Here is a 27,905-nt window from a genome sequence, read left to right as displayed (position 1 = left end):
GACACAAAAATTAAACGGACAGATTATTCTTCAAATGAAATACTCAGAGGCTACTTAGTATATACACCAAATTACGAAATTTGTATAGCTCTAATAATTGCAATTACCAATTTACAATTATTTTTTCATTTTTATTTAGCAACGAGGCAACAGTGCCCAAGTTAGTCACACAATGACGTCCATAAACCACGTTATCATGGATGCGCTCTCTCATTCTAGGCGCCCCCATGATCGCCCAAGCTCTCCTCACCGCGGTACGACCAAAACTGCTCACGCAACTCGGCAACCCGAACGCTATTCTCGCTCTCCCCCCCGGCTTGTTGACCTTCCACCCTGCATGCACTTGCAAGATATTGCCGGACGACGGTGACCACGGCGAGTTCGTCCGTAACTCGCCGTCGCTGGAGCTGGTCGCCAGCGGACCGCAGTCAAAATGAACAGCTTCCAACATCTGTTGATAGCAATAACTCTCATTGCTGCTGCGATCAATGTCGAACACTTTGACAAGGCGAGCAGTGCCATAGACGTAATCGTCACGGACCGCATGCTCGAAACGCGGAAGGTAAACGAGGAAGCTGAAGCTCGAGACTCCCAAGAGAGGCAAGTCCGTGAATACGTGCAACGGGGCTCCGCACAGGAGGCTGGCTAGTTCACCAGCCTCCCGCTCCGCCTGGAACCGCCCCTCCGAGGGACCCGAATATAAATCAATTTATCTACGAAACTATCGCTCCATTTTCAAAACAAGCTTAGCAGAATTATAGGAACGTACAATGGGACCCAGCAGTATTGTTTTCTCATATTTTACTTTCGGCGTGTCATAACACCGTTAAAAGAGGTTCGCAACGTTTCAAGGTCGACTTGACCCTTTCTTATGGGGGTGACTATGTGGAATGGTGCAGCAACAGCTTCGACCTCTTCCTTTTCTACCTTCAAGCATCTGCATCGACTCACTGCATTGCATCCCGTTGCGCTACATCATGCAGCGCATCACCTCCCCATTGTGTTGTTTGAAGGGTGGCAAAGGCAACTCGTATTCACATCTCGTTGCAAGCGGACACAGCGCAGCCAAACGCTGATGTCTGAACCAGCTTGTTCAGATATTAGCATTTGGATAATGTCTGATGCATGATATGATGCAAGTGCTCTGGGGACCCCTGCCTTCTGACAAATTTCAAACTCTTCAAGAGCAGTTTAGCACAGGCGTTTTAGAAGACAGACTGCCCACTGCAGTGACGTAGCTTTGAATCCAAGCCCTTCCACGCTTCCTTAAATATATATATATATATATATATATATATATGTTTTTTACCAGTAACTGCATTAGATAGAGGAAGTGCTTGGCGCCAGCGTATAACTAGAAGTCTTTGTTTTGGGGGTTTATTTTGGAGTTAAATCAGAGTGTTGTTCGGAGTTTATTTTTGATTATCAGTTCGGAGCTTTCATTTGTGGTTTCACAAATGTCTGAGCTTTTCAGCCTTTTCGTGAAGCGATTAAAAGGTAGAAAGAGCAGCTTGCGAATTTATTATATGTGAGACATATTCAAGTACAGTCGCGGAGAGGCTACGTCATTTTCGTCATAATGAGAAAACATTTTTGGATATAATCACAAACATAAGTTCTAACTAAATTAATGACAAATGCAAAACTTGTAAAAATTTTCCAGGGAAATGCAAAGATCAGTCAGGGTCATAATAGCTGGCAGTTCCAAAATTTGGAGTTTGCCGACTCAGATAAATCTGAATTGGCAAAAGATTTACGGTCGATTGTGTTTTGCGTTTTATCAGATTTATTCAAAAATGCAGGACCCTATGTGTAACACGTTCTGTGCTAAAAGCAATATTTGAATATAGCTAGGCCTTGATGAAAATAGGAGAAGGAAAGAAAATTTTCTATGAACATTAATTTCATAGTCTCTAATCACATCATGTTAAATTCACTTTTTATTACAGGGTGTCTAGCGATCGGGAAAGCCGGGAATCGTCAGTGAAATTTTAAGTGCCGGGAAAATTCAGGGGAATTGTCAGGGTTATTGCTAAAAAGTCAGTCCAGTTTGGAAAACTGAGCCGGAAATGCCATCGAGTTTCCTGAGCAAAAACTCGATTACTTGAGGGCAGAAAATTCGGCAATAAATTCTGCTTAAAGCGGAGCGCGGGCTCTGTTCAGCCGACGTTCTGCTACATGACGCAAAGGGAGCAGACGACAAATCTAGTCTAAGCCTTGCCTTGCTTTGGATTGGATTAGATTGGAATGAGGGCATGACACTAGGCTAGATCCAGTTAGAGCTACTAGATTTAATAAGAAGTGGGAAAGCCGCAGACCCCAATCCAATCCTTAAGCCGAAAGTGTGCATCTGGCTGCCATGTTTTCATAGTGTTTCCAGTTGTGGCCTCTTCATTGGCAATGTCGGCGGCAAGAAAGCGCTTGTTTAATTCAGACTGGCCGAACCCGAATATTTCGGAATATGCAAGTTGGATTAAGTCCGTGCATAATAACCCTCACGGTGCTCAATGCTCAGTGTCTTGTGTTTTAATGGTGTTATATATTTAACCCCATTAACACCATTTTTTACAGTGGTCAGGGAATTTCACCGAAAATTGTCAGGGAAAACCTGGAAACGTCAGGGAGTTTCAAATTAATATTTTGCTAGACACCCTGTATTAACATCAGGCAAACCTCCAAAAGTGCCAACTACATATCTTCATGTGGGTTCCACCATGCTGCAATGCAAGTGGAAGCTTGACATGTCAAGCTTCATCCCTTCACGCTGGCTTCCTTGGAGGAGTGCCGTTTGCCCTCCTTGGTAAACTTGGTGGGCTGAAATTTTGCTCCTCCTCACGTGTCGACCCTATAATAATAGGTTGGCCCTTACTTTTAAGTTGTTTCAAATAATGCTTAATAAAAAATGGTAACTAGCGTATAAACTCGTGTAAGGGCCGCACTATTTTTTCCCGATTTGAGGGCAAATTTTCAAGGAAGAAAGAAAAACTTTATTAGAAACCAGTTGATTGCACTTATTCAGTGCATGTGGGGCTGACCCCCGTTCAGGCCTTGCTGGGCAAAGGTGTGAGCCGCATAGTGATTGCCCACTTTTGGGCTCGCTCGTCAGGTTGGGCCAAGGCAGCCAGCATCTCCCGCTCAGTGGTCAGCGGATATTTTTTCCTGGATTTTATACACTCGAACATTATATGTTTGAAAGTTCCTACTTTCACTTTGCATACGTTGCATATAGGTTCTTTTTGAAACTCTGGTCTAATGATGTTCATCATTTTGGGTGTTGGGATTGTTTTAGTCTGTAACATTCTGAGCAAAAACGCCTTCTCTTCTACTGAGAGTTTTATGTGGTGGAGCGTAGACTCTCCTATTTAATTTGAAGCCTCTAGTGATTTCTTGAAAAGTTTGTGGAGTTTCGCTTTCTTCTCCGTCTTCCCCTGTAGACGCCTGACTTATTCCGCGGCTCAGTTTCCTCGCGGTTTCGTCTGCGCGCACGTTAAGGTTAGCCAGGTTTTCGTCCTCGCTTAGATCAATGTGTGCCAACGTATGGCTATTTGTTCAGAGTTTTCGCTTGTTTTCCTAAGGATTTTAGTCGTTCTTTTGTGTACGTAGTTTTTGATATAGTTGCTGATAGCCGTTTTCGAGTTGCGGAAGATGTGGCTGCAGTTTTTGCAGTTCGCTGCTATGGCGATGCCTATCTCCTCTGCTTCTTCTATTGAGGCGTTTCTAACACTAATGGCACTTATAGCGTTGCCTTCTGTATCAAAAACTACAGCTACTTTGTGTCCGAGCTATTTATTCTCGCAACAAGCAGCATCTACAAAGAGTACATCTTTTCTTTTACCGTAGGTCTTTAGCAGAGCGCTGGCTCTAGCTTTTCTTCGTTCCTCGTCATGATTCGGGTCCATGTTCTTTGGAATTGGTAGTATCTTGATTCTCTCATATGCACTTCTCGGCAGCGTCTCTTTCTCGCATTGACCATCTTTAGCTGTTAGTCCTAGTTCTTTTAGGATATCCCTTCCGGTTTTGGTCCATGCTAGTCTGTTGTTTTGAGCTCGCTTCTGTGCCTGAATTATTTCCTAAACATGGTTGTGTATTCCTAGGCGGTTCAGTGCTTCGATACTCGTAGTTCTGGATATTCCTAGTGTTGATATATATATTGCTCGCACTTTGGCCTTTAGTCTTTCGTGTTCGTTTTTTTTTTTTCATTTAGCCATTGAAGTAAAGTATATTAAGTGTGAGATGACGAATGCATGCACGAGTTTCAACAAATTTTCCTCTTTCATCCCTGCGTGCTTGTTTGCGATTCTTCTGATCATTCTATGTGCGTTGCTGACTCTGCTAAGGATAGTTTCTAGCATGGTCTTGTTTCCTCCGTCGCGCTGGATTTTGACTTTTTGCACTACAGGTACTTGGGTTCCGTCTTCTGTGTATATTTTAACCTCTACAGTTTTCTGTTCCTTCTTTTTCCGATTCCTGCTGTTTTTAAGAATCAGAAGCTCGGATTTGTTTGGCGCGCACTTGAGCCCCGATGGTTTGAGGTACCTTTCTGTGGCGATGATAGCGGTTTGTAGTGCCTTCCTTACATCCTCTTCGCTCTCTTGTTCCGTCCATATAGTGATATCATCAGCGTATATACTAAAACTAATACCTTCCACCTGTTCAAGTTCTTTTGCCAGTCCTATCATAGAAATCTTTAAAAGGACCGGCGAGATTACTGAACCCTGTGGTGTGCCTTTGTTTCCTAGTTTTATGCCTTCGGTTGAAAGTTCGCCTACCTTCAATGTGGCTTCTCTGTTGGAAAGAAAGCTGCCTGCAAACTTGTGCAGTTTCTCGCCCAGGTTCAGTGCGCTTATGGAGTCGAGTATGAAATCGTGCGTCATGTTGTCAAAGGCTCCAGCTAAGTACAGTGCTAGTATAGCTGTTTTTGTTTTTGCGTTTATAGTCTATCATCTGTTCCTTGATTTGCCTTAGGGCATCCATGGAGGAGAGCTTGCTTCTGTATCCGATCATGCTCATGGGATAATATTCTTTTTCTTCCAGATATATGTTTAGTCTGTTTAGAATAATATGCTCCATCACTTTTCCTAAGCACGAAGTAAGTGATATTGGGCGTAAGTTATTGAGACTTAGCTCCTTGCCTGGTTTGGGTATTAGTATTGTGTTGGAGGTCTTCCATTGTTTTGGTATCGTTCCTTCCCTCCAGTGTTTGTTGAAGAGCTCCGTAATCGCTTGGACCGAGTTGTCGTTCAAGTTTTTGAGTGTTTTGTTGGAGATTTTATCGGGCCCTGGTGCTGATCGCGTGTTGAGATTCAACAGTACCGCTCGCAATACAATTCAACAGTACCGCTCGCAATACAAAGGTAGAGAACTCCCTTTCCAAGTCTGTGTTCCTGTTCTCAAAATACCTTCGTTCTTTGCATGTTCCTTCTGTTCCTAGGTACCTTTTTACGCATTTCAGCACGAGTTCCTCTCCCCCGTTTCTTTAAGCGCTTCGTTCACTAGTGTTGTGAGCCTGGTGCGTTGTTCTGTTTTGGTCTTCTCCGGGTTTAGTAGATGCTTGAGTAGCCTCCATGCTTTAGTGGTATGCAGATTTGTTTCTACCCAGCTACATGTTTGGTGCTATTTTTGGCTGCTGAGACGCTGGCAGTGAGTTTATCTCTCGATGTTTAGCCTGGCTATTCTTGCCCTTAGCTTTCTGTTGAGTCTTTTTCCCTTCCATACGTTTACTATGGAGTTTTTGGCCATCGTTAAGTGTGCAAACTTGGAGTCGACGTTCCCTTCAGCTTCAAGTGGTATTCACTCGATAGTTTTGGTTGAGTTATTCATGTCCTGCATGAGCTCGACGACTCAGCTGTCCAAATCATTCATCTTAATGTCCGTTGTTTTTCTTCTACTTCTGAAAAGACTCAGTCTATGTTTCTGACCGTATTATGTAACTTCTTTCCCAAGAAACTTTTCGTTCCTAGGTGCAGATCTATCGATATGATCATGTGGTCACTCTCCAAGTCATCGCCTGTGTTGGTCCACAGCATGTTTCTAATGGCGTGTGTGAGAGTCAAGTCCGGAGTTGTGTCCCCACAGACTGAATTTCCTGTTCTTGTTGGCTTCGTCGGGTCTGTGTGGAGTATTAAGTCTAGGTCTATTATCGCGTTCTCCAGTGCCAGACCTTTTATTGTGTTTCTTCTGTAAACCCATGCTTTGTTATTAGCGTTAAAGTCGCCTACAATAAGAAGTGGAGATTTTCCTGCGATACCCTTACCCTCTTCTAGAATATTCTCGAATTGGTGGTCTCTGCCTTTGGAGCTACTGTAAAGATTTAATACGTATAAGCTTTTGCCTCTTAGCTTCTTTGGTATGATTTCTACCGTATCGTTTTCGGTACTTCTTTCTTTTGTTTCGTGTCGTCTGACTGCAATCGCCCTCTTGACTAAGATCGCAATCCCTCGTTTTGCATGTACGCTGCAGAATGAGTTGTATCTTGTGAGTTTGGTATCCTCGCATAGCGTTTCTTGCAGTGCTATAATTTCTGGCTTCTTTCCCCAATTGCCAATGTACTCGTTGCGAAGAGCAGTTTTAGGCCTGATTCCCCTGCAGTTCCACTGTAGGATGGTGATCCCTCTTCCTTCAGAGTTTTCTCCCTTGTAGTTTCATAAATAGACTGGTTCTCGGTTATCTTCTCTCTCCATTGCTACTCAAGTTTGCTTTGTCCTTATTTTCCACCGCTTTGCGTTTAAGCTCTGGAGTCGTTTCGTTCTCAATTTTAACTACCCTGTTATGAAGAAATTCCATGTTTCTACTGAGAGTATTAAGCGCATCCACCACCTTATCAAACTCTGCTTTCTTAATGTAGCTTTCTTCCTGAGTCACGTCTTGCTCGGTGTTATCATTCCGCGCGTTAGCTACTCCACCACACCCGCTGTAATCATCACTGGGCTCTGTTTCCATTCTCTTTGTCTCGTTTTTCCTCCCTTTTCTACTGTTTTGGAGGTTGGCTAGCATACGTCTTAGCTCATTTAGCAGTTCTCTCATAAACTGGTTTTCCTTCTTTAGTTTAGCGATTTCTGCATCTCTATTTTTGACCACATTGCTCTGGTTAGTAGATGGGGAGACCCTGTCTGCCCAGCTCACCCCTTCTCCAGTGATGCTTTATAATCTCGATCTGGATCTGGATTTTGATCTGGACTTGGCCCCACTTCGTGGGGTTGCGCCGACCCCTGCGAAGTCTTCCTCGTGCAGCTTGAAGTCTCCGGTGTCTTCAGTGTCCGCCTTTGTTCTTGCTCTCGCCTGCCTTTGCTTGATGATGTAAGGTGTCTTATACCTTGCCCTGCATGTTTTGTCTGCCGTACAGAGTAGACAAGTCGGTGTACAGTTTTATTCGGTGCCGGGTTCCTCGAAGCACAGCCCCTGTGGATCTTCTTCTTCGGATCCGGGCAAACGTCCCATTCGGTGCCCAAGTCTTCCACATTCATAACAAATGTCGACTCGCTTTCTATATATCGAGCATTGTAGCAACGTAGGGCCGTATTTCACTGTGAAGGGGACCTTTTCCCCTTCGAAGAATACGATTACGTTTGTGGTCTTGCCCAGTCTTTTTGCCACTATCGCTCTTGGGTTCCTGTCGTTGACCACCTTTGTGTATATTGTCACGGGTGGTGACCAAACAAAAAACAGGAAATAAACAGAAAGAAATAAACGTTTAATGTGGTGAACTTGTGCCAAAAAAAATAAACGAGTACAAAAGATAATAACAGACCGTCGCGGGCGTCGAAGTCGGCGTAGCAACAGAGTCGAACGCTGGTGCGAAACTGACTGCGGCTCGCCACGCGGAGCCCCATATGTACATGGGTGGTCTTCGGGAATAATCGGCGTAGAAACTTCGACGCGTAGAACATTCGGGCCTGGAACAAGCAACATGATTCTCGAATTCTCCAGAACACTAAGTTACAGGAATAAACAAAAGACACGTCGCTCCCAGGATTCGAACCCTAGCTTTTCGCGTGGGAGCCAGGCGCGATAACCATTAGGCCACGCGCGCGCTGCCTACTTGGCCAGCGCGCGCGGCATTACTCCCCCCTTTAAAAAGTGCATCGCCCCGATGCAGCACAAAACAAAACAAAGCAAACAAAAAGAACGGTAAACTAAGGAGTCATTTGGAATACGTAAGGTCCACTGTCCTATCGAGCGTAGTACGGCTTCATGCGCACGACGTGGACGACTTCTGGTCGTGGAGGGCGGCGTGATGAAGTCCGTGTTCCATCGGGCATCACCTCGTAGTTCAGCTCGCCGAGGCGACGAAGTACCTTGTATGGTCCAAAGTACCGTTTCAGCAGTTTCTCACTGAGGCCGCGGCGACGGATGGGCGTCCACACCCACACCCTGTCTCCGGGCTGGAAGTGAACGTCCCTGCGACGAAGGTTGCAGCGGCCCGCGTCGACGCGTTGCTGGTCTTGAATCGTGAGTCGGGCGAGCTGGCGGACTTCATCGGCGCGTTGAGCAACCGCCTGGGCGTCGTCGCTCTCATTGTCAGATGGCTCATGGGGCAGCATTGCGTCCAGCATGGTCGTTACCTTCTTACCATGTACCAGCTGGAAAGGGGTGAATCCAGTGGTCTCCTGAACCGCCGTATTGTTGGCGAACGTGACGTAGGGCAACACCTCGTCCCACGTCTTGTGCTCTACGTCGACGTACATAGAGATCATATCGGCGATTGTCTTGTTGAGTCGCTCGGTCAGTCCGTTGGTCTGCGGGTGGTATGCGGTGGTTCGACGATGGCCGGTGCCACAGAGACGAAGGATCTCTTGCGTCAGCTGGGCCATGAACGAAGATCCGCGATCTGTAATCAGAACTTCGGGAGCGCCGTGCCGGAGGACGATGGACTCGATGAAAAACTTGGCGACTTCCACAGCAGTCCCTGAAGGAAGAGCTTTCGTTTCGGCGTACCGCGTGAGATAATCTGTGGCGACGATGATCCAGCGGTTCCCCGACGTCGAAGGCGGAAAAGGACCAAGTAGATCCATTCCGATCTGCTGGAAGGGTGTAGTTGGAGGAGAAATGGGCTGCAGAAGTCCGGCCGGCCTCGTCGGCGATTTCTTGCGTCGCTGGCACTCGTGGCATGATCGTGTGTATAGGTGGACGGTCTTGGGGAGCTTCGGCCAGTAATACTTTTCACGAATACGGGCCAGTGTCCGGCTGTAACCAAGGTGTCCGGATGTCGGGTCGTCGTGGCAGGCTTGGAAGATCTCCTCTCGAAGGTCACTCGGGATTACCAGCAACCAAGGTGTGTTGTTGTTGCCGAAGTTCTCTTTGTAGAGTACACCTTGTCGGATGGCGAAGGTCGGCAGTACTCGTGAGAAGACACGTGGCACGGTACTCCTGCCCCCTTTTAGGTGCTCGATTAATGCGCGCAGCTCAGGATCGTCCCGTTGACGTCGTGCCATATCGTCGGTGTTCACTGCTCCTAGAAAGCACTCGTCGTCATTGTCGTCGCTGCAGCCGGAAGGGGTTTCGACGGGGGCTCTGGACAGGCAGTCGGCGTCGCTGTGCTTCCGGCCTGACTTACAGACCACTGTCATGTTGAACTCTTGTAGTCGAAGACTCCATCGAGCGAGGCGTCCTGACGGGTCCTTCAGCTTCGCAAACCAGCAGAGCGAGTGGTGGTCCGTGACTACACGGAACGGGCTGCCGTACAAGTACGGACGAAACTTCGTTATTGCCCAGACGACCGCAAGGCATTCTTTCTCAGTTGTGGAGTAATTTTTCTCCGCCTTGGACAATGTCCGACTTGCGTAGGCGATGACTCGCTCGATGCCTTCTTCCACTTGGACTAGTACTGCGCCCAGTCCCGCGTTACTTGCGTCCGTGTGAATTTCTGTTTCCGCATCCTGGTCGAAATGTCCAAGCACAGGAGGAGTCTGGAGTCGTCGTTTCAGTTCGTCGAATGCCTGCTGTTGCTCCTCGGCCCATTCGAACTTCTTGGCGTCCTTCGTGAGATTCGTAAGTGGTACGGAAATTCTTGCGAAATCCCGAACGAAGCGTCGATAATAGGCACAAAGTCCAAGGGATCTTCGCACGGCCTTCTTATCTGTCGGCCCTGGAAATTCCGCGACGGCACGAGTCTTCTCGGGCTCTGGGCGGACGCCTTCGTTACTAACCACGTGGCCAAGGAACTTCAGTTCGTCATAGGCGAACCGGCACTTTGACGGCTCGAGTGTGAGTCCGGCGGTCTGAATGGCTTGAAGAACAGCTCGGAGTCGTCTCAAGTGCTCGTCGAAGTCAGCTGAAAATACTACGACGTCGTCAAGGTAGACGAGACAACTCTGCCACTTCAGCCCTGCCAGTACGGTGTCCATGACACGCTGGAAAGTTGCTGGCGCCGTGCGTAGTCCGAAGGGCATCACCTTGAACTCGTACAGTCCATCCGGCGTGACGAAGGCTGTCTTCTCTCGGTCTCGTTCGTCGACCTCGATTTGCAAGTAGCCGCACTTCAGGTCCATCGATGAAAAGTATCGAGAGTGGCGTAGCCGATCTAGAGTGTCGTCGATGCGGGGGAGTGGGTAGACGTCTTTCTTCGTAACCGTGTTGAGCTGTCGGTAGTCCACGCAGAACCGAAGAGATCCGTCCTTCTTCTTAACCAGCACGACTGGAGAGGCCCATGGACTGCTTGAAGGTTGGATTATGTCGTCATTCAGCATCTCTTGAACTTGCTGATGGATCACCTCCCTTTCCTTAGCGGAGACTCTGTACGGCGATCGATGCACAGGGCGCGCGTCGTCCTCAGTAACGATGCGGTGCTTGGCAACCGCGGTCTGGCGCACCTTCGACGACGTCGCAAAGCAGTCGCGGTATTCGGCGAGGAGGTTAACCAGCTGACGCCGTTTAGGGTCCGGAAGCTTAGGGTCAATGTCGAGCTGCGCTGGCGCCGTACTGTCTTGCTGGGGCGGCGAGCATTCGTCAGTGATCGCAGTGATTTCGGCGGGGTTTCGGAGTTTCTCGACGTGGCCCACGGCTGCACCTTTCGTGAGGTGTTGCGTTTCGTTTCGGAAGTTCGTCACGAGGGCCACAGTCCGCCCATCCTGAAGTTCAGCTACTCCCCTTGCGACGCCTATGCCTCTTCCCAGGAGCAATTGGAGGCTTCCCTCGAGAAGAACTTCGCCACAGGAAGCTTCATCGATCCCGACAAGTACGAAAACAATCGACCGCGGTGGTAGGTTCACGTGGTTTGCGAGGACTCGGGCCGTGGGTGACGTCTCTTCGGGTTCCTCCGCTGGTGGCGCAGGTTTTCGTAGCGTCAGCCGGTTTGTTCCGAGGTCGATGACGGCGCCATACTCGCAGAGAAAGTCCATTCCGAGGATAACGTCCCTCGAACAGTCTTGCAGAACGACGAACTTGACAGGGCACGTTTCACCGTGGATCTCGACGCGAGCAGTGCATCTCCCGACTGGTGTGATGAGATGTCCTCCGGCGGTCCGTATTTGGGGTCCTTCCCACGGCGTCATGACTTTTCGAAGGCGGCGGGAGAGTCTCCCACTCAAGACTGAGTAGTCTGCTCCGGTGTCCACGAGTGCCGATGCGTCGTGACCGTCGATGACGACGTTTAGGTTGTTGGACACCGTTGCAGGCGCGTCGCAGCGATGCGTGGCGTCGGGAGAGTGGTAGCGCTCCGGCGTTCTTGGAGGCTCTTTACGTCGGTCGTCTTCGGCAACTCCACCTCCAGGGGTTGCCGCGCCTAGTTTCCCCGGCGAGGAGCGAGGGGCGACAGGCTTTCACGTCGGGGTCGGTGCATCGGCGAAGCTGGACGTCGTGGCGATGGCGACGGGAATTCTCGGCGGGACGCAGGCTCGGGGGACTGGGGTCGTCGCAGGTACTCGTCGATCTCCCGAGGGCGTTCACCCCACCGGGGGCGCGGGTCGTTTGGGTGGAATCCGCGCAGCCCGAGTCGTCGGTATGGGCATCGGCGGTACACATGGTCGGCTTCCCCACAGTGGTAGCAGAGCGGGCGTCGGTCGGCCGTTCGCCACACGTCGGTCTTCCTCGACGAGGGTTGCTCCGGGCGAACGTCGTGGACTTGTCCTTCCTGGCGTCGAGAATACTGTGGCATCGGAGGGTCTCGTCGGGGTGGCGCCGTGGTCTGGCGGTTAGCTTGCGGCGATCTTCGGGCCATGGCGGCGTAGCTCAAAGTAGGCTCCTCTGGCGTCGTCGTTTTGATCGGAATCTCAGGTTGGAACGCTCGGTGGACTTCCTCTCGAACGACCTCGGCGAGCGACAGGGAGGACGAGCGATCCGTAGAGGGGAGCATCTTGCGGATTTCTTCCCGGACGACTTCACGGATGATGTCACGGATGCCTGGGAGGTCGGTACCAAGGTCGTATCCGGATGTCGCCAGAGTAGTCACGCCAGGGTGCCGCTCGTAGTGTCTGGCGCGTGCTAGTAGCGCACGCTCCATATTCGTCGCCTCCGTGACGAACCCGTCGACAGTTGTCGGAGGATTGCGAATGAGACCTCCGAATATCTCGCTTTTGACACCCCTCATCAGGTGTCGCAGCTTCTCCTCTGTAGCCTGAGGATCGGCGCGGGCGCTCAGGCGAAGAACATCCTCAACGAAGCTGGTGATGCTTTCATTCAGACCTTGGGTCCTTGTTCGAAGGATGTCTTCGGCCCTCTCGCGTCGGTGTTGGCTGGTAAACGTCTTCACTAGCTCTTGCTTGCACACCTCCCACGAGGTTAAAGAAGCCTCGTGGTTCTCCAGCCAGTACCTTGCAGTACCTTCCAGCGAGAAGTAAAGGTTCTGCAAGCAGTGCTCAGCTGACCACCCGTTATGTCGGGCCACACGTTCATAATGTTGCAGCCAGTCCTCGATGTCCTCGTGGGTGTCTCCGTGGAAAGGCGTCGGAGTTTTGGGTGTGACGGGCAGGTATACGACGCTGGCGGTGGACGGGTTCTGGGACGAGTGGCTGTCCATCGTTGGCCTCGTTGGCTGCTTAGTCTTGGGCGGTAGAGGTCCGAATTCCGGGTGTAGACCTTGGGTGCGACGACTGAACCGGATCTCGGAAGTGCTTTCGTCGGTTCTTCGTGGGCTAGGCGTCGGACTTGCACTGTGGGCCCTCGGAGGGGTACGCGGCAGGGGCATGCGGTACCCCGCACCTCCACCAAATGTCACGGGTGGTGACAAAACAAAAAACAGGAAATAAACAGAAAGAAATAAACGTTTAATGTGGCGAACTTGTGCCAAAAAAAATAAACGAGTACAAAAGATAATAACAGAGCGTCGCGGGCGTCGAAGTCGGCGTAGCAACAGAGTCGAACGCTGGTGCGAGACTGACTGCGGCTCGCCACGCGGAGCCCCTTATGTACAGTCGGGGACAAAAGTCCCCAGGACGTGCGAGCTGCGACTGAAACGCATTGCTCTGCCATCTGCCGGCGGGTCGCCTGGTTTCGAGATCGCACAAAAGCGCATGCGCGTCCTTCTGTACCTGCCAACATGTGCGCTTGGCCGCTTTTCTGTGGCGCGGCGCCTAACTCGGAATCGGGCGCATGGTACCGCCTCGGAGATAGCGCTTACTGACATGGCACCTATAAAGCAAGAAGTCACGGCAGCTCAACTGAGCGATAAGCTGAACTGGTTATAAAGCAAGGTGCGCTGACACGGCGAAATGCGGCGCAACGCCGCAGGAGGTATCTCCAGTTTCGGAATGTGTAGCAGACGCTCATCAGCCGCCAGAGCTATCTCTGAGGCGGTATTATGCGTCCGATTCCGAGTTAAGCCTAGTTCACATGCAGCGGTTTCGACCCTAGAGCGGCGCGATTTCTGCCGTCGCGGCGCTCTGGCCAGCACCAGCAATTATGCGGCACGAGCGCCGCGACGGCAGGAATCGCGCCGCTTTAGGGCCAAAATCGCTGCATGTGAAACGCGCTTTAGGCGCAGTGCCGCAGAAGAGCGGGAAAACACACATGTTTGCAGGCAGAGTAGGACGCGCATGCGCTTTTGTGTTATCTCGAAACCAGGCGACCCGCCGGCAGATGGCAGAGCAATGAGTTTCAGCCACAGCTCGCATGTCCTGGGGACTTTTGTCCCCGACTGTACATGCGTGGTCTTCGGGAATAATCGGCGTAGAAACTTCGACGCGTAGAACATTCGGGCCTGGAACAAGCAACATGATTCTCGAATTCTCCAGAACACTAAGTTACAGGAATAAACAAAAGACACGTCGCTCCCAGGATTCGAACCCTAGCTTTTCGCGCGGGAGCCAGGCGCGATAACCATTAGGCCACGCGCGCGCTGCCTACTTGGCCACCGCGCGCGGCAATATCGTACCAGCGTCTTCCTCCAGTGGTATGCCTCTTACGACGGCCTTGGCTGTTCCGCTAGGAGCCGCCTCGTACACATGAACGCTGTGTTCTATGCCCTGGATCTTGATCGTTTTCACGTTCAGTAGAGCTTTGATACTTCGGTCGCTTGTGGTGCTTGCCACGAGGATATTTTGCTTGGTGTTAGGGCATATGGTCAGATCCGACCCGGAGTCGTCTTGTATTCCCGCTGCAGCGAGAATGGCGTCCGCTACTGCTGCCGTTGAAGTCCGTCCAAGATTAAGTCCGCCACCGGGTCTAATGATGACTTTGGTGTCCGCCTCGGGCAGTCTTGGCATACGGCTTTCTCTGGAAATCTTGTTCATTATTCTCCTCCCTTGCGGTGCCTTTTTCCGCTGCTGCTCGGTGCTTGCATCCAGTTGCTGAAACGCCCATTTAGCTTTGGCTTTTTGTTCTCCGGCAACTCTCCAGCGCGCCGCTGCATTGATTTCTTCTGGGTTTACGTACGTCCCCTCGACTTCTATAACGTTTTTAGGCGTAATAACGGCTAAGCCAGCCTCAGTCTCGTTTGTGTTAGCTGCCATTCCGCCGCCGCGAAGATGGCGTCCCGCCTCGAGAACATGTGGCCCACGTGGTCCGACTTTCTTGGCCTCTTCTTTATAGAAAAGCGAAAAACTTGCCTGAATTGCGTTGACCCGATGATCCGCCAATTCTTCGGAGGTCTTGGCCGCCGGCTGTAGGATCAAAGTCCGCGAATTTGAGGAGAAATCGTCGAAGTCCACGGAGCCAGCGCGAGGCACGTCTTCGATGCGGCCCATACACGGATAAAAAAAATGTATCCACATTTCGAAATGAACGTACATGAGCGCGCTAGGCTGCACTGGTCGAAAACGCCTTCACTCCGGAACCCGGACTGAATCGTCATTCGAATTTAATTAGTTTACATACTGCGCAATACGCATATTTTTTTTTGCACTTGATAGCATGCGCGGCAACTTTCGACTTGAATCCCGTATGACTGTTGAAGTAGTACTTGCCCATAGCTCTGATTGCGCGAAAAGGCAGACAAATCACGACGCTTTGACACGAACCAAAGAACAAAAAAACGTCCCCAGAGCGTACAGTGGCGTTCAGAAACCTGAGTGCACGCTCGAACCGAGCCCGCTGAATCCCCACTCCTTGCTCTTGCAACGGAAGCTGACATATCCTTTATATTTTCTCAATGTCTTCCGGCCGCAACATAAACGCATCCCGACGGTTCGGCCAAACACGATCGAGGTCGGCAGCCATTGTGCCATACGGCGATACGGATGAGTGGAGAGCAAATATCGGGGACACGGAGACGTGTCGCAACGTGCTCGGGCGGTGGCTAGCGCCACCTAGCGATATATATTCTGTAGGGGACGAGGAAGAAGATAGGCATAGGGCGAGGCGCGAGGGACGAGAAGAAAAAGGAAAAAGGAAGAGGTAGGACGGGATAACACGGGCGAGGCAGTCGAATCCGGCGGAGCTCGAGGACAGAAGCCTTTCCATCGCGGGGTCGCGGACCCAGACGTTCACGTCATACCAGGGCCTGCATCATCGAGGCAGACTTGCAAGGCAGCGGCGGTCACCACAACCGGGGAGGCCAAGCCACCGGCACAGCAGAGAACTGTATTTATAAAACCTCTTCTTTTGTCGGCTGGTGTCGTCTGGTTTCTCGGTGAGCGAGCGGAGCGCGGTCCGAGCGGGCAGGGGCAATAGGACACCCACATAAATTGGCGCCCTAAGTGGGGCCGATGAGGTCGCAAGCAACCATCTCCCACGGGTAGTGACTCACTACAGGCTGCATCAGGCCTGGGAGCTTTCCCCCTCGCGGCTTCGCTTTCTGGCAGGCTGGGCAGCTACGGGCGTATCGGAGTGTGTCCTGTCTCATCCCCGGCCAGGTCGCGACGCGACATAACTTTTGAAAAGTCTTGCTGCCGCTGCCATGACCAGCCAAAGCCGAGTCGTGGAAGTATCCGATAAACCGCCTCCGTAGCCTCCTAGGAATCACCACCCTGAACGGAGAGTCGTTCCCCTCTTCGTCGATAAGCATAACACCACCCGGTTCGGGAGGCAGCCAGGCTGGGTGGCAAGAGGCTGGCCGGCCCAGCCCACAGAGTTATCGACCCAGGGGGAGACCGGCCGGTGGCTCAATGCAGTGGGACGCGGGGAGCTCCACTTCCCGAAACGGTTCGGCTAGCCGATATGGATCAGACCGGTCCAACTCGCGCGGAGGCCGCCCAGGGAGACGGCTACGCCATTTCCGTGGAGCTGGTTCCCCCGCTCAGTCTTCTACTCCGAACGGGGTGAGCCCAGCTACGTCGAGGGGACAACCAGAGTCAACGCAGAACGGTGTGAACGGAACCGAGAGGGGAAGACCAAGGGGACGCAGACCCCTTTGCCACACCGTGGCTACCTGGACGACGTGCGACGGGCGAGAAGACCGCCATTTTGTTTCAAGACAGCGTTAGAGAATCCAACCGAGACCAACCCCGTCCCAACCCCTCGACCAGGTCCCACAGCCCTTCAGGGGACGCACATTGCCGGCTTTTTCCTCTGCTGAAAACCAGCTGAACCCCTGTTGGTTGTGCCAGGTCCCGGTTGTGCACCAAGAAACCCACAAGGCCAGTCGTCGGCACACGGACATGTTAAAGACAATGGGCCCCCTCGTCTGCATAGCGGCAGTGGTACAGTTGCTCCGCAGGAACCGGCCCGACCTCCTGAATCCAGCTGCCTTGAGTCCCGCCCAAGCCAAAACACACCCAAACGAAGCCCTAGTCGAGGAAATGACAACCGGGGAGTCAACCCCAGACCCTTCCCCCGCCGAACAGCCTCCGTTTTTACCAATTCCGGCTCCACGAACACTGGCTACAACCGAAGTGCTTCCACCTCCTGCCAACGATACAGTAATGGAAGACATTGACGAGTTCCTTGAGGAGGTGATACCTCCTGCCTCCGGTACCCAGGACCAGACGCTTGAGAAGGTGACACCCCCAGCCTTCGGTACCCGGGACCAGGCGCTTGAGGGGGGGAGGATGTAGGGGACGAGGAAGAAGAGAGGTTTAGGGCGAGGCGCGAGGGACGAGAAGAAAAAGGAAAAAGGAAGAGGTGGGACGGGACAGCGCGGGCGAGGCAGTCGAATTCGGCGGAGCTCGAGGACAGAAGCCTTTCCATCGCGGGGTCGCGGACCCAGACCTTCACGTCATACCAGGGCCTGCACCATCGAGGCAGACTTGCAAGGCAGCTGCAGTCACCACAACCGGGGAGGCCAAGCCACCGGCACAGCAGAGAACTGTATTTATAAAACCTCTTCTTTTGTCGGCTGGTGTCGTCTGGTTTCTCGGTGAGCGAGCGGAGCGCGGTCCGAGCGGGCAGGGGCAATAGGACACCCACAATTCATAGAAACTTTCATGCATTGCAGTTGGCGCGCATCAAAAACATGGGGGTGCGGCGCATACACAAATAATTTCTCTAATTTTAGTTTGAAATATTTTGTCCTAAATACGGGGGTGCGGCCCTTACACGCGATTATACGGTACTATTTGAAAAGTATTTTAATTGCTTGTGTGAGATAGTTCTATCATCATATACATGTAAGGTCACTTTCTGCTTGGCAGAAAATCTTTCCTCAGTATATAAGCCTAGAGCACAAAAACAAATCAATTACACAGAGAGAGAGAGAGCACCGTCCTTGGTCATTTTGCTTACCTATCTTTTCGCGTATTCATTCCGTTTTTGCACTGTAGGCTCATACGATGCATCACCAACTTGCTGAAGCTGCCACCTTGCCACCTTCTCCTCAGTGTCGTTTCCCCCTTCCATCTGGCTGTGTTCGTATTTCCAAACGAAGTTGGTGAGGGAGTTTATCTCCTCAGAAAAGAAAACAGGCGTCATACTTTATGGGAGAAGGTAGAAATTTAAAGGGGCCCTGCAATCTATTTAAGCGTCTACCTTTTTTGCGGTTTCCACGTCTCTTGAAGTTCGGACAAGCCAGCGGGCACGGAGAGAGTAAGTAAATATCAGTGAGTCATATTTTAACCAGACGACGCGGAAACCTCCCACCTACGGGGGCGACCCGCGGTGCCGAAAGCGCGCAAAATGTGACGTCTTTGATCCTGGGCTTACTACTGGTCAGAACAGCTAAAAGCTTATTTTTAGTTGAAATATCGAAATACAAAATATAAGTGGCGCGAACCGTTTCAATTACTTATAAAAGTAGTTTTCGTTCACAATTTTAGATGAGAAAAGAAACAGATGCAGTTTATAAAGTGCTGAAACAAGAAATGACCCGTCGACATACCCGCCACCAAGCGGTGGAAAAGGCGGCGCATACTAGAAAAGAGTAGTGGGATCAGGCGCCGACACAGAAAGGTCCCGGATGTACGCGGCGGCGCTGCCGTCGTATCGACTGGAGGATCCGACCGGCTCCGAGCGTTCCGAAGGCCTTCGGCAAGATGCTTTGTCTTGTGGTTTGGGCGCTTCGCGGTGTGGCAGCGCGAAGTGGCTCCAATTCTGAACTGATCTTTACCCCGTGTTTCCTTTCTTTTGTGGCCAATGAAGTGCCATGCCGAATTAGTGTTTAATCGCCCAGCAAATGCAATGAGAGCCGCTCTGGTTGCCCGCTGCATACAGCCTAACGAGAATATGCTTTAGTGGCGCCCTCTTGCGCCGTCGGCACGGAGTGCGGCCGCCATGAGCTCCCGCGATGAGGCCACTACCCCTTCCCTAGTTCACGGCCACTCAAGCAAAGAAGGACGTCGTGAAGGAGGTTATTTTTTGCTTGCTTTTGTAGTTTTAATTAGCCTATAGCTTTTAAAACAAATCGAATTTTTAGAAAAGAAAAGTTTCACTAAGTTACTACCTTCAGTGCACTCAGTTTCGGTGCAAACTAAAAACCAGTAAAAAAGTACTTGCAGGGCCCCTTTAAGGGCTTTTCCTACCTTTCTGTGTTTATGTTAGGTCTAAGCATAGAATCACATGCATTCCATTTCTACTTTCAGCCATTTCTGGAGCCCGGTGACATGGAAGCACTGATGGATGCAGGCACGGACTCCATCTTCGTTCGGGACATCAGCAGAGCGTTATTGCCGGATAACCTGAGGAACAGAACCCTCACAGGGACCCCCTGCCGTCGTCTTTTGAAAAGTGGCGCAGTGGGAAGGCGAGCCCAGACTCCTCAAAAACTGTAATATATTCACCGTAAGTAAGCATTATTTTTGCTTTCGTTTAAAAACGTTAGTCTCTTCCTTTCTTTCGTCTGCCTTTTCGACGATTCAAAGTATTTCTTCTAGCGTCAGGGCGGTCCGTTTCCTACACATCGTCGTGCGTAGTAGTGCGCCGCAGTGTGCCAGCACGTGCTGCAAACGTGTGCTGGGACCGGAGACAACCAGAGGGTTTTTAGCTTTGAGCTTGTTAACTTTTGCAAAGACAGGAGCGAGCGCGACAGATCAATGGCAGAGGCAGGGAGAGAATGCTGGTAATAGCAAAGCACGAGTTGGCAGGAAACTGAACATTGTCACTCTTTCATGGAACAAGAAAGACAGAAAGGGGAATCAAAGTAGAAAGAGAGAAGAGCGGTGGCGCAAGGGGAGAACCTAGGACGTACTGTTCTGATGATGGGGACGAATCTCTGGAATGTTTTGCTGCTGCTGCCTGGGAGACTCACGTGCCTGTGTGCACCTGCATTGCTTGGTTCTCACTGTTTTCCCGCATGTCATCGTCTGAGGAATAACAGGTGAATTTCTCAACGTGTAATATGGACATTGCTTTTATGGGGAGCTAGCCAGGACTGTGTTAATTCATTGTGAAATGCAGGACGTCGCATAAACCAGGGATGTGTAATTGAGGTTCCCTCTATTGTGGGCCGCACCGCTACTGCGCGGAAAAATCTCAACTTCGAGCTGTTGAACTTTCCTTTGAAAGCTCTGGGTTCAGGTATCATGTGTGCCACTTTGCAAAGTAACTGAGGGAGGCAAAGGTTGTAATACCTTTCCACATATGCAAACAAATATACTTTTCGTGGCAGCATTGGTCAGCTGAAGGGACTCTTTTCCGCCCACATGTTCATAAACCCTGTACGAAGAGCCTTTTGTAGACACAAAGATTGGTTGCCACTAGTCACGACAGCACTAATTATTGCTGTTTTCTCTCCAAGATTGAATTTTCCAGGAGGTCAGTTTCGTCGCGGTGGCATCACTGCTTTTTCAGGCCCAACAACGGTAGAGCGACAAGGGCACATTTTAAGCCAGCAAGTATTTATTTATTTCTTATTTTAAAACCACTGCCAATCCCCATTAGGGTATGGTACAAATAAAATCAAGCAAATATCGGTACAAATAAAAACAACACAAAATGTTTGAGGCGCGCGAAAAACGGTAATTTTTACTCAAAGTTCAATGAACTTTGAGGCATCATACACGAAATGCATTTGCAGTGACCGTTCTCTACAGGCTTCGACAGTGAAGTAAATAAGAGGCAAATTGTGTTGAGTTCGTTGAGACAGCGAAAGGTCAGTCTGCCTCAGATTGGCGCCAAGTTTTCCGACGTAAATGAGCCATTTAACCAGCGCAGCATGACTGCTAGCCTGGGGTCTTTAACGTGCATCACACCGCAGTGATTACACGTACGCGCGCCAGTACGATGCTCATCCAGATTGAAACGGGCGGGCAGGGATTGGACCCCGGACCCCTGGGTTCTTCATCGCGAGCTTTCGCTCCACGTGCTCCAAGCTAAGACGCGTTAGGCCACTCGGGGACCGTTTTCCCCCGACAGTGCAGTCGGGATTTATATATTTGTGTAGTTATAAGGCATGAAATCAAACATCACAATCAAAAAATCCGTGCCCCTATTGTTAGGGGTTCTGATTCCTGATTTTCAAATGAGCAAGCGTCCTGCTCTCATGTATAGATTTTCTCATGGTGGGTGGCACCATTTTGAGACTGAGAGAGAAGATGGGAAAGGGGGGAGGAGGGGCTACCGGGGCTTTCTCCCTTGCTGGTGTGTTAGAAAGGGGGGAAGTCCTGGATGAGTGTCTTCGCCCGTGTTGGTTGTATGCATTTCCCAAACTTCGTTCGCGCTTTCTTCTCTGTTTTAGACTTCCAAACTTAATTAGAGCCACCGGCTTCAATGAAGACAGTCCTGCGGTCATTGGGCCACCATTTCTAGGTTATAGGGTGCACAAATAACTACAGAAAGCGTCGAATACTGTCCGAGGATCTATGTAGCTTGCACGGAATCCGGCAATGCGAGTGCGGCTGCAGTGTCTTGAAGCTCCATCGCTTTCCACATGACCCCGATCTCCGGTGGCAGTGGGTTGCATCCATAAACCGAAAAGACCTTTCCCCAGCGCCATCCTCTATGCTCGGAACATTTTGTGAATGAAGCGTGCACTGAACTTAACGTTGTACCGCCGATAAACATAGGGTACGCTCCAAGGTGTGTGCAAGTTTTCTCGTGATAATTGCTTTTTTCAAATTGTAACCTTTTGTAACTGAGTTTATCTTAATATTGTTATTTTGAAGTGATAGCGCTGATTCGATTTTATCATCTACAGTACTCAGTTCAAGGCTCATTTCCACCGCCGGGAGTGCGTGGATATTGTCGAAAAGTTAGTTGTATTGGTTTCCCTGAATCGGCAATCTCCTGCGTGCTACCAGAGCGCTGTGAACCCATGCTGACCGTCGCAACGTGACTAGACTCTTCTTATTTTCTAAAATTGTACACAATGTAGCTGGAAAGAAACCTTCAATTTCTGTTGCTGAAAGTTGAAACATGCTCCTGCATCGATTTTGAATCGTTGAAGCATTGAGCGACTTTTTCGGAAATAGGCCCATCTCATCTTTGCTATTTTTAGTTCTCGATAAAAGGCACTCGTAGACACGTTTTATATGAGGATCCTGTGTCAAGAGTGTGTCTTTTTACAAGAACTGAAAACAACAAAGTCGAGATGGGCCTATTGCCGAAGCGAGACGATCAATGATTCAACGATTCGAAATCAATGCATGAGCATGTTTCAGCTTTCAGCAACAGAAATTGAAGGTTTCTTTCCAGCTACATTATGTACTGAAATTTGAAAATAAGCACAATCTAGTCACGCTGCGACGGTCAACATAAATTCACGGCTCCCTGGTATCGCGCAGGATATCGCGATTCAGGAAAACCGATAGAACTAACTTATCGACCATTTCCAGCAACACCCGGCGGCAGAAATTAGCCTTCGACTAAGTATTGTAGATGATAAACTCGAGCGACTGTGACCACTTCAAAACATAAATATTAGAATAAATTCAGTTTCAAAACGTTACAAGCTGAAACAACACTTATCACAAGAAAGCTTGCAGGCACCTTGCGAGCGTACCCCATGTTCATCGACGGTACAGCGTTAAGTTCGGTGCACGCTCCATTCACAAAATGTTCCGAGCAGAGAGGATGGTATTGGGGAAACGTCTTTTCGGTTTACGGATGCAACCCACTGCCGCCGGAGATCGCTCATGTGGAAAGCGATGGAGCTTCAGGACATTGCAGCTGCACTCGCATTGACAGACTCCGTGCAAGCTACATAGGTCTTTGGACAGTATTCAACGCTTTCTGTCGTTACTTTTGCACCCTATAACCAAGCAATGGTGTCCCGATGACCGGGGGACTGTCGCTATATAAGCATGTGGCTCTAATTACGTTTGGGAGTTTAAAACACAAAACAAGCGCAAACGAAGTTCGAGAAATGCATATACCCAACACCGGCGAAGCCTCTCATCTAGGACTGGCACTCTTTCTAACGGGGGGAAGCTCCGGTAGCCCTTTCCCCCCTCTTCTCTCTCGACCTCTTTAAGTAAAACGATCTATAGGTTCCCACATTTCAGCAATGGCAAGATGCCTTGGAATATATTTTTTTGGTAAGGGGTACCCCCAAGTACCTGTATTGTGCATAAGCATCCTTGGGCATTGGACAGTATAAAGAAACCTCATGCACTTGCTAATAATAGTCCAAGCCCAATTAAAAGTATTGAATCTTGCCACAAATGAGGTTTTATAATGGTTTTATTAGGAATGACAATATATATGTAAGTTTACTTGATAAATTGAATTGAAAAAAAAACAGTAGTTCTCCCTCAAGGAAATTCCCATATGTCTCTTATGCAGCTTTTGATAAACCATGCTTTTCTTTAGATTATTATGGGGGACTTGCTCTTAGTACATAATATTCAGAAGCTCCAGCAGAAGTGTTTTTTGCGAGGCTAATTTTTCTTTCCAGATTTGTGGGCTTTCGGCATTTACTTTCGGTGTCAGCAAGAACTTTGCATTTTTTGTGCTTATATTGTAAGATAGCAAACACAACGTATACTTGATATACATTCTAAAATGGTGCCTGTGGAAACAATTCCCAAAAAAGAAGCAGCCTCATGGATACTTGAGTACGGGCTACAAAATGCAGAATAAAGCTGTAGATAAATGGTTCCTCTCATGAAGCCTTAAGTCTCGTTACCCAAGGCCAGCTGCAATTTAGTGCGGTTATTTCTTGATTTGTAGGAAACTGCCTCAGGCCTTTGTTTTTTTAGTATAACTTTTCATCGAAACAGATTTTTAGTTTATGCGACTCGGTAGGTATTATATCGGTGGACATCCGTGGCAATATTTTGACCATTTAACCAAAATCTGTTTAGTAACTTTTTACATTGTGGTCTTATGAGCCATGTTGCAATTGCAGTTTTAAAGGCAGCCTCTGTGAGACCCTAACCCGATAGACCCTTTTCAAAAGTTGGCGCCATCTACTGCTGGACGCACAAACTTTGCCTTCGCCATTGTTTGATCCCTCTTCCATATGCGCCCGTATGAGCGCAATAAGAAAGCCAGTTTGACACCAATGGAAGGTGCTCAATAATGCAAATGAGTAATCAAAATTTAAAAAAAAAATTTTTCATTTGCCTAATTAATACATTGTCACTTCCAAAGTTTCCATAGGGGATATACTTAATAAACATCACGCTTCGGTTAAATTTGACTAGACCCTTGCACAAGTCCATGCAAAAGAAGCGAACGATTGCCATCCTCGCTTTAAAAATGGCGTCTCGATTTCGGTGCGACGCAGGCGTATAGTGTACCGGAAAAATAACGCAACCACGTAAAGTAGGGAGTAATTATCAACATTGACAATAGCCAATACCTTGGCTGGTAACCTCTAGCGACTGCCTATACGACTAGCTTTCGAAGTGTGTGCATCATCGTTTGTAGGCTACACGATGAGCTGCGTTTGTGATGATTGCATGTCGTCACATCCCCTTCTGCAGCCTTCGCAGTTTGAGAACTGCACACGGAAGCAAGCTGCATATGATGCAGCCATTCGAAGCGACAGTAAATAGGTGTAAAATTCACAGAGCAGCTTGTGGCTGCTCTCTGAATCTAGCCCGTCTTGCTGTGTCTGAAAGCACAGCCTCCTTGAGGTATTGGCATGTTCCTAGACCACCGCATATTTTCATTGGACATTCCGGTCTTCGAAGGCACGACTGACTCAGATCACGCACTGGGAGGTCTCGGCACCTCGACAGCCTTGACGCGATCACAAACACGATGCTTAAAAAATGACAGCATTTCCGCTTACAGCACTTCGCTCCCGGTTGCCAGACTGACTTTTGAAAAGTAGTATTTCAAAATTGGCAAAAAGCAAGGGGCTTTGAGACATTTGTTGATCAAGTTTTGGGCTTTTTCTGCCCGATTAAAGAACCACATGGTTGGAGCGGGGGAAGTGTAAAGTGGTGTAGCGGTTTCGTGCCCTCATCACATCATTGTCTTGGAGGTGTGACATCAACCCATCCACCAACTACACACTGTCGAGATAGTGACGAACTATGCGAAATGGCTGCATCGCCTTTTTATGCATTGATCAGTTTGCAACTTCCGATGCTCTATCCTCTCGCTTTTTGAATTAGGTGAATAGACAACGAAACTTTATCAATAAATATCTCGAAGTTCCGTTCCATTTTGCAAATTGTTTTCGGTTGGGTTAGCATGATGTCTACCGACGGTGAAAACCGGGAATTGTCAGGGAATCTTAAGACACCTGGAAAAGTCAGGGAATTGTCAGGGAAATTTCCAAAAAGATTGCCGAGTCAGGGAACTTATCCCATGCTTGCCCGCTTATGCTAGAAGCGGCAGGCACCGGCAGGCATAGCCTTGAGCGCAGTCAAGTGCGGCGTCGCGACCCCCTAGGCACGACACGACCCGCCCAAGTTGACGGGCGCAGACAGGCGGGTACATTCGCAGTTCTGCCACGCCAACTTTCCACGCGCTGCGCTTCACACGAGAGCATGTGCGAAGCTGGCGGCTCGTCATATTTTTAGTAGACTCTGAAGCCACTGAATAAGCTACACCTTAGAGTAGCAACGCTAAAGTATGGCGGCTCAAGATTTACTCACAGTTGCTAGTGAAGCAGAGTGGCAGCGGCCATTTTGTTTAGTTTGTGACGAGTCAGAGGTGTTGCTCTATTACGAGGAGAAACAGTTACTCTAGCCGATACTAGGTGGCGCGAGTCACCACTCACTCAGAGGAAAACAGGCGTCGTTTATTCATCTACCCTCTGAGAGGCGCGCGCCTAGCGATCCATTCGTTTGTCAGATATGGTGTTTTCGCGCCTCCCCGTAAACGCAACTGGACGCCTGCACTCTACAAGCTCTGCCACGTGCGTTTGTCGCTTTGGGTTGTGCTCTCTATTGTGTAATTTTCCGGAAGTGGAGATATGTGAAAGTGACTATGTTGCTGTCGAGGAAGTGCTCCTTCAACTTCCACTGGACAAACTCGGACATATCCACGAATGCAAGTTGGATTTGGCCCGTTCCAAATAATCCAAATAGAGCTTACTGCACAATGTGCTGCAAGAATTTCTCCTTGAGCAACATGGGGAATAGGGTGATTACCACACATGTTGAGGGTAAGAAACATCAAGCTGCTATAAAACATATGCAAGGCGTTTCCCACAGCCCAATCGTATTTTTCAAGTCTGCGACAAATGTGGACTTGCCTTCCGCGACAGCAACGGGCATTTTGTCCAGAGGTAGCGATAGTGCTTGTAGGGCTCCAGCAATGCATCTAACCACCGCCACGGAAGCTCTCAGCCCTTATGTGAAGGCGTTGGTGGGTGGCTTTTTATTGAAGAAGGAAGTCACAAAGGCTGAGATCATGTGCTGTTTGAACACTATAATTACTCGTGGATCTTTCCGTTAAGCGGCAGCGTGTGCCTCGCTGTTTATGTTGATGTTCCCCATGTGTGATGCCGCCAGAAAAATGCAGCTTAGAAAAGACAAAGTGGGATATACCATATGTCATGGTATCGGCCCATACTTTCAAGAGAAGTTGCTAGCAAGCCTTTCTAGCGTGCCATATCTGCTGGTTGCTTTTGATGAGTCACTGAACAAAGTAACTCGCAGAGAACGAATGGATATACTGGTCAGGTACTGGGACCAAATTCCCTGAAACAGTAAAGCCTGGTCAATGCTGTATTATAAACATCTTCCAAAGTAAATAAAATATTTTGCATTGTGAATAGTGTCTATCTATAATATATTTTGTTTTGGTGTCGGTAGCTGTGGGTGAGGGAATTCAATTAAAACAGTCAGAGAAAACCTGGAAAAGTCGGGGAATTAAAAAAAAGCAATTTGGTAGACACCCTGATTAGGCTCTAATTTTAGCTGCCTCAAAACTGCAATTACGACATGGCCCGTAATACTGCGAATTAAAAAGCTAATGAACAAATTTAGGTTAATAATCAAAATATTGTTGTGGTCATCCACGCATCTAATGTCCCCCGAGTCCCCCCAACACCCAGTGAAGACAGCATCAATGTAGCAATGAGCTCTCTTTTTCAAGAAACTGTTTCAGTTTTTACCTGTGTTCTGTTCTCCCTTACTTTTTAATTCTCTCGGATGGTGTTTAAGGTCTTGCGTCCACTGGTAGTCACCTACTTAATATTACATTATATTCCAGGTGCCCTCGCAGCGTACATCGAGAGGAACTCGTCACCAGTTGTGTCGGCCGCCCTGAGACTTGGTCAGCTCAACACGCACATCCGGAGGCTGCTGGGAGACGAGAACACAAAGCGCCACTGAGCAGCAGCAGCAGCAGCAGCAGATTTTATACTCCTTGTCACTAGTTGCGTGCAGTAAAGGCGAAGGCAGCGCCAAGTGAGGGGAGAAAGGGCAAGCAATAAGAAGGCTGGCTAGGAGGAGAGAATACTCTTTTCTTTAACGTTCCTGGTGCTCTCCCTTTGTCCCCTCATCCTCCATCGCCCTCCTCTCCCGTCCCGCCTTCCTAGTGTTCGCCCTTTATCTCTACGCCTGACGTTGCCTTCGCCTGCACTGCACATAACTACAGACTATCACTGCACTTTTATTGGGATCAACTTTCTGTTGCTTTTTTACTAAAGCATTTTTTATATTTTTAGTAACGGAGTGTCACATCTCAAGCTCAGTTCTAGTTTTAATGTAGTTTTTCAAAAAAACAAAAAAAAATACAATGCTCGTTTAATTTGGCCCATATATTCTACATGTTACTGGCTTTGAACTGAACCCAAAAGAAAATAAATTTGAGCATGCAGG

At 49.2% G+C, this 27,905-nt stretch overlaps 1 pseudogene; it reads left to right on the top strand.

Annotated features, from left to right (window-relative positions):
* LOC115331420 overlaps nucleotides 1-27,416 on the top strand; it is a 49,126-nt pseudogene extending 21,710 nt beyond the window's left edge.
* Nucleotides 27,417-27,905: the final 489 nt, after the last annotated feature.

Source organism: Ixodes scapularis, unplaced genomic scaffold, assembly GCF_016920785.2.
Source record: "Ixodes scapularis isolate PalLabHiFi unplaced genomic scaffold, ASM1692078v2 PGA_scaffold4__175_contigs__length_147842914, whole genome shotgun sequence".
Lineage (NCBI taxonomy): Eukaryota > Metazoa > Arthropoda > Arachnida > Ixodida > Ixodidae > Ixodes > Ixodes scapularis.
Note: the sequence above shows the minus strand (reverse complement) of the source record. Positions and strands in the feature narration are given on the sequence as shown.